General features: G+C 35.0%; 1 non-coding gene across 1 annotated transcript; it reads right to left on the bottom strand.

Annotated features, from left to right (window-relative positions):
- Positions 1–1,079: 1,079 nt before the first annotated feature.
- LOC131410420 (U6 spliceosomal RNA) lies at positions 1,080–1,181 on the bottom strand. Its single transcript, XR_009221237.1, has one exon. It is a non-coding gene; the product is annotated as a U6 spliceosomal RNA (small nuclear RNA).
- Between the last annotated feature and the right edge of the window lie 6,708 nt (positions 1,182–7,889).

Consider the following 7,889-nt stretch of genomic DNA (forward strand, 5'->3'; position numbering starts at 1 on the left):
TGTATTGTCGATGAAATAATGTACCAATTCTTAGGATGTTTTTCTTCCAACATATCCTTTAATTGCAGAAACCTTCGATATTAATCTCAATTCGCATTTTATTCTCATATAGTTGCTTTATTATTCCTTGTTAGAATATTTAATTCTGAAATATATATTTGTTTAACTCATACACTTCTACTCCTCATTTGTTTGTTTGGGTTTTTTTTAACTTTATAGTCTTCTCCTCTTGATGAGGACAGGTCACAACTGCTTTTGCCTAAATCAGGTTGCATATCCATTCAATATGCCAGGTCTGAACTTTAGACATATTGTTTTACATACTGTCTTTTATTACCCTAATTTCTAGGCTGTGCATATTTTTCCAAACTGGCATTCCATTGTACTGTACATTTTTCTGCTATTCCTAAAATTACCATTTTCTTTCTCGTCTTTTCCTTTTACCTCAACACCTTTTCAGTAATGTTTTCTCGAAAGGAATTCTCAAGCTCAAATAACCATAATGGTAGGAAAGATTTTTTTTTAATTAGTTATAAGTTGATAGTTAAAATTTGCATCCTTAAATGTGAGCTTATATAGAAAAGTCAGATGTGGTAGCTGACAAAGTGCAAAGTAAATTGTTCTAATCAAGGCACCTTTTTATTACTTTACACTATAGATTAGTTTATCTGTAAATGTATGATGCTTCTGCAATATTAATATCTGTCTTTTCTTGTTTCTAAATTCCTGTTTATTCCTTTTGGAAATCTCTAGTAGAAGAGAAATGAATTGGCAGATTATAAATAGTATCTCAATACAACATTGTAATAACATCATATTAAAATATAATTATTATTTATTTCCAAATACACTTCATGAGAATAAAGTAAAATATGGGGGGAAGTAGTATTAATTGATTCAGAAAATAAAATAGACTACTTTTAGCACTTAAGACTTAAAATTTAAACTTTTAAAAATTACTAACTTCAAAAATTACTAACTTTCTTCTAGTAAAGGTCGCTATCTACCATTGAACTCTAGCAGAATCTTTTTCAGATTTATAATGAAACAATAACGTTCAAGATCACATGCTTTACAAAATACATATAGAGTGCTTCATGAATTTGTGTGTCATCCTTTTCAAGAGCCCAGCTAATCTTCTCTGAGCCACTCTAACTTCAGTGTATGTGCTGCCAAAGCAAGCATGATTTTTAAATAATTTTTTCTTATTAGTTTCAACCACCATTAGACACTTAATTTTATAATATAATATATGCAGTTTCATAGGCAACAATACTTTCATTTACATCAATACTGAGACATGATAATTATCACTTATAACAATGTTGATATGACAAATGTTTGTTGCTGAAGCGAACCTAGTCTATGGTATTTTGTTACTGCAGCCTGAACTGACTAACGTAGCTTTCGGCACTGAGAAGTGGGGTGCTGCAGTAACAAAAACCTACAAATGTGCAAGTGCCTTTGGAACTGCCTATGGGTAGAAGCTGGAAGAGTTTTGAGGTGCGTGCTTGAAAAAGCCTACATTGCCATGAAGCGACTGTTAAAGGTGATCCCGGTGAGGGCTCGGAAAGAGAAGAGTAGAGCTGTAGAGAAAGCTGCCATCTTTTTGTAGAATACATAAATCATGTGTAGAATGTTGGTGGAAATATGGATGGTAAATACGATTCGGATGAGGTCAATGGACAATGGAGAAAAGGTAATTCTTGTTATAAAATGGCAAAGAACTTGGCTGAATTAAGTTTGTGTTCTAGCATTTTACGGAAGGTAGAATTTGTGAGTAATAAAATTAGATACTTAGCTGAGGAGATTTCTAAGCAAAGAGGCTTAGCTCCTCATGACTGCTGATAGTAAAATGCAGGGAGAAATAAATTGAAGAAGGAATTGTAAAGCAATAAGCAAAAAGGAAGTAGAACATAAAGATTTGAAAAATTCTCACCTTATCCGTTTTGCGAAAAAAAATGAGAATGCAAGTTCTGAGGAGGACACCAAGGGTGTGGCTGACCAACTGTTTTGATAAGGAGATTAGAGTGAGTAGTATCAAAATTGACTTTAGTGGAGTCATCTAAAAACGAAGTCAGAGCTGCCTTTCCAGAGAAACCGCCTTGCTGTCTTGAACGTTGGGCTGGGTTAATCTTTTGGACTGGGCCAAAATCACAATTGTTTTACTAGAAATTGTTTGAGAAGTCAGCAGAAACATGGACATGCTGATCACAAAGACTGATGATTACAGGCTTTCTATCTGAAGATAGAATCAGTAATCAGTAATGTAGAGCCAAGAGCAGTTTAGCTTGTCAGCACCAATGAACTCTTCTTAAAAACATCTTACCTCATATTTTCCCATTTCACCTTAAAAACCCTGAGCCCCTCTTCTGTAATTGGGGCACGGTTTGGGTTTCCTCCTGAATCTGCTCCCCAAATTGCAATTCTTTGATCCCAAATAAACACTTTGCCTCTTAAGCTGGTTTCTATTTTGAAAAGTTCACATAATACAAACCGTGGACCTAATCAGCCATCTTAATAGAAACCAGGAATAGAGATGGAATTATACCAGCAGAAATACTGCCAGCTGGGACTAAAGAGAACAGAGAACATGGGATGGAATGAAGGAAGGCTGTCAGACTTGTTAGATTCTACAGGACAGTATAATAAAGTTCTTTGGCTGTGAACTCGTGTTATTCTTCAAGAAAAGGGAAGAACGGCCCTGAAGGCGAACCATTAGCATTAGGACAACGACCTCAGGTCAGACAGCCTCAGACAGAAGCCACGGAAGCTAAGCTGCCTAGAGCCATGGGGTGCAACCCATGCCCAGCAACATATCATCATTTATATTAATATTGATGTGATATTATTTTCTTGGCAACAGTGTTCACAATCTATTTTTTTACCTTTTTTACATAGAACATCAACTACAGAATTAAGACTTTCTTTATAAATATTAAATATTACAAAGCACTTTATACTATTGCCAATAGATAAATGTACTCTACTTGAATAAAAACTTGGCAGAGAATGAAATCATCTTTATTCTAGTCCTATCTTTATCATTAATTATCTGTGATTTTTGGCTGGGCACTGTCATTCTCTGCCTTGAAATCTTCATCAGAGCAATAATTCTTAACCTACATGCTTCCTAGTGTTGTTGTGAGCAAAATAACTCTGGTAATATTGTAATTTGGAAATGCAGTGAATGATAAAATATAAGATCTATTATTGCTGGTGTAATTTTAGTAGTTAAAATAAATTTGATTATTTGAGTAATGAAAGTCATACTTAAATATAGCTGCTTCTTTGCTGGATATGCAATTAAATTTGCTGTGAGTATGTGACTTCTTGGTTCTTAAAAATATTTAGAGCAGAAAATGTTTTTAAAATTATTACCACTTATATAAGAATTTAAGTTCTAAAGGTAAAGGTGTGTTAGCTTTAGCCTCAGGAAAACCTGCTTCTAATTGTTTGTCTCCCACCTGGTAATGTCACTTAAGGTGTAAAGAATGAGGTGTGAGTTTGATTTTACATTAATCATGAAAACATCGCCTTGACATTTGAAGGGGAAAAAAACATTTTATAGGGATTGCAAACGAGCACTTAAGATATGGAAATTCTCCTTGATGAAAAAACAAAACGTTCTTCTTTTATCTTTTAAAAATGCCAACTTTCTTTTCCATAGTAACGTATGTCAGAGTACCCTGCACAGATTCGGGGTGAAGAAGCCAGCCCATAATTCTTCAGATTACCATTGAGTTTTGCTGTGAACTAAAGCCATTTTTTATCTTGAAAGATAGACAAATAGGAAGCAACTTTCAAAATATCTGCTTTGGGAATGAGGAAACTATGCTTTGAAGAAAAACAGTAGACAAATCAACCATTTTTTAATTGATGTTTATTTATTTTCATGGGATTATAAATTTTGGGGGTGACTAACAGATGCATATATTCTCTTCAAATAGTAGTTCATAAAGTGTGAGCTATAGAGGAGTTTCAACTGGGAGAATGACACTAAGGTGAAGAGAGGCATTGGAAGGGTCTGGAAATCCATGTGCATGACTATAGACTGAATATCTCATTTTTCAAGTGTGTGCTGATATATATTTATTTGCTGATATATATAAATATCTATTTATCTATATACACTCAACTTCATGTGGTGTTTGCTAGTATCAGTTTTCTTAATGTGAGGGTACTAAAATTACAACTATTATCCATTGAATAGCTACATATTTTTTAGAAAAATTTAACTACTGTTAAATTAATTAAACAAGGAGGCCATTAGACTGAGGTGGCTCTGATGCCCTGGCTGACTTGGTAAGCAAACCAAAATCAAAGCCTGCAAATGCCTCAAGGTTACAAAATTGAAACCTAAGGACAGCCAATCACAAATAGCCAACTAGGCTTTAAGCTCTAGCCAATCAATCATTTCCTTGCTTTACTTCCACCTTATCTCTATGAGAGTCTCTCCCAAGCTCCTAATGGCTTCCAGTTTGGCACTGCCTGTTCAAATCAGTTTCTGCTCAAACTCGTAAACATTTTAATATGCCTCAGTTTATCTTTTAATACCACTGTCTACAACTAATGCTGATGTTAAGAATTGAGAGGGTACAAAGCTTGGGGAAGGAGTTGTCAATACAAATTTGTAAACAAAATATAGTTAGATGAAATCATCATTCTTGGTACATGTTAGGAAAGTTACTTCAGTCCCCAAATCCATGTCATACATGTTTAGTTTTAAGAAGGATAATCATTTACACATTTGGTATGTTCACAGGTGTGTAAAAATGTAAACTAAACGCAAAAGACATCCATAGAGAGAGGGAGATAATATAAATATCAGTAACAGTTATGTTCGGATGGTGAAACTATTCAATTGTTTTCAATTTCCTCGTAGAATTTCCAATAATTTATATAAAAAGTATAAATTGCTCTTACATGGAAAAGAAAAAATTTAAGTAAGCTAAAACACTCTGCATAGCAAAAATTGAATCTCTTTTTTCACATTTTTATTTTTTATTTTTGGCTTTCCTTAGGTTGCTATAGGACTTATAGTAGTACAATCACAGCTTCCTAGGGCTGGAGGATATTCAGGATACCTTAAACAGTACTGTTTTAAGGTATGTGGGATAAACTAAAGAATAAGACAATTGTGGTACATTTACTTGCAGAACTTAAACTCTAAAAGGATGATGGAAATTACATTTATAATAAACAATACAATCAGGAGGGTAAAATCTAGAACTAAAGGAAAATAATGAGTTGTAATAAATATGATAAAGATTCGATACCCTTAATGAACAAAGAGCTCATGAGATTGACAACAAAAGCACAAAAACACAAGTCTTAAAAATTGCCAGACTCAGGAATAGACAAAAATGTGAGCAATGAACCTGGAAAAAGAGGCCAGTATTTAATTTCATTTCACATAAATACAACAAAGCACAACTCTCTCACTCTATCTCATTCTCTCTCTCAATCAGCCAAGATAAGGTTGGTAAGGATAGGTTCAGTCTGACTCCCCCGAAAAAGCTTTCTGGATGCAAGTTAACAATTTTTTTAATATTACAAAGTTCACTACAATATAAGCAAATAATTTTTCTCATAAATAACTAAGTACAAAAGTAGTCAGAAATTCAATATTTCCAGCAAAGGCATTTAATAAATAGTTATTTACACGTGTAACAAGGGTAATATAAAAAAAATTAGTATGCTCCTTCCCTGTGCAGTTTCATATGCTGATGGTCTTCATGTTTTCCTGAGGCCTTCTTCTGTGGGGAGGAGAGGAGTAGAGATGAAGAAGGTTGAAGGATAGGATTGTTAGAGCAAAGAGTTTAGTTCACCTCTGGTATTCAAAATAGGATTTTTGAGTGTGTCAGAAAAGTTTTTGAATGCCAAGATTTGTGAGGAAAAACATATTTTTCTGAATTTCTTAGGACATATCAAAGGCAGGTGCCAGAGGGACAAACCATGGGGAATTTCCCATTATTGAAGACCTCTCTTCTGCTCCTGACATAGGCCATGAGGCAGCAGGAGATACATGAGAAGGTCCAGAAGCAATAATGTTGGTCATATCCTGTGGCCCCCAAGTGGCCCTCAATGGACACAGAATCTCTCACTGTGTGGTGCTGCAGAGATGCCAGCAACTGAAGTCTCGAAGCAGGACAAAGAGGCAAATGGCTGGGACATGGGTTCCAACAACAGGTATACCAGCTCTTCACTCCCAAATGTCAATGAAACACTGTCATGCTTTAGTTGTCACAAATCAGGATCCAGACCAATCAAGCCATTTCACTACAGAAACCAGAGAGGACACAAAGGATGCCGTATGCATCTGAAGAATTCTTTCCCACTTTGGTAAACAGGAAGCCCCGATTACGAAGTCTTATGCTAGCGGAAGCCTCTTAAAATTGACGCTCACAAGTAAGACTTAACTTTTTTTTTTTTTTTTTTAAAGATTTTATTTATTTTTTTCTCCCCAAAGCCCCAGTAGATAGTTGTATGTCATAGCTGCACATCCTTCCAGTTGCTGCATGTGGGACTCGGCCCCAGGATGGACGGAGAAGTGGTGCCTCGGTGCGCGCCCGGGATCCGAACCCGGGCCACCAGCATCGGAGCGCGCGCACTTAACCACCAAGCCACGGGGCCGGCCCAAGACTTAACTTTTTTTACAGAGAGCAGGTACCACATTTAACAGTATTTTCCATCTTTATTTTAGGCCACTCCCACTACTGGTTTTGATCTTATTCTTGATTACATTTGAAGTGCTTACAGTTACTTAGACCTGTCATGAATTACATCTTCACGCGGGGAGTAATCTTTTTATTTAAGGCTGTAGTGGGTAGGTTTCCTTTTTCTCCTTTTTTAACAATACCAAACAATGAATAAATTTTGTTTTATAATAAAATTTAGACATCCTCAATACACTTTTATGTCACTGCTAACTTTAGAGCATGAATTATTAAAAATTTATTTGGGATGCATTTTTTCCTGTGACAGCAAAACATGATTCAGACACTTTACATTGTCCTCTCCGACAAAGGTGATAGTAGTACTTAATTTTGAATTTAAATGCCAGGATTTCAGTGGATGATGCTACACGACTCTTCAATCATGAATGTTTACAATGCTGTTAAATAACAACTGCGTTTGATTTCACAATTATATGACAATAAAATATTACTGAACCAAAGCACATGCTTCTATATAAATAATTATATTGTATCCTAATGAATACTTGAACTTATTAAAATTTACTCAAAATTGCAATATCACAATGTGTTGATCAAAACATTAAAATTAAATGAAGTAATGCTAGAAAAATCAATTTTAACTTCTCATATACCGAAACTAATGCAGAAAATATTTCTTATGCTACAACATACTATACTTACCACGCTGGTGCACAGGGTCTCTATTATTATGCAAATTTTCATTCTTGGTTAATGTCTTGATTATTTTACAATATTTGTATACAAAGGAACACTGGCAAAATATGAGATCCGATAAAATTAATACCAGAGTTACTAGATATAAAATTTCATCTATCCAGAAGGTAAACTAAAGATATGTCTTTACAAGATGAATTTCCCCATTTTAGAAGAGAGGTAGACAGTAGAGTCGATTCTACAACAGATTGATATCTGGTGATTACAGAGTCCTTAGCCTCTGCCTTGAGAGATGGACCTCATCTCCTCAAATGCCGGCTTTGATTAAAAGGAAGACAAATGAAAACCATTTTCTTGGGTCTTTCCTGCCCATTTCTGAACCGACATACACATTTAAATTCCATTTATTTTTCTTTCCTAAGTGCTTATACCTTCCACCCCCAGAACATATTGTCAGCTCTCTTTCAGTCTCTGCAGTAGCTCAGACCCAGTGAAAAGAATGCGTGAGATCAT

This window comes from Diceros bicornis, chromosome 9 (genome assembly GCF_020826845.1).
Source record: "Diceros bicornis minor isolate mBicDic1 chromosome 9, mDicBic1.mat.cur, whole genome shotgun sequence".
Classification (NCBI taxonomy): domain Eukaryota; kingdom Metazoa; phylum Chordata; class Mammalia; order Perissodactyla; family Rhinocerotidae; genus Diceros; species Diceros bicornis.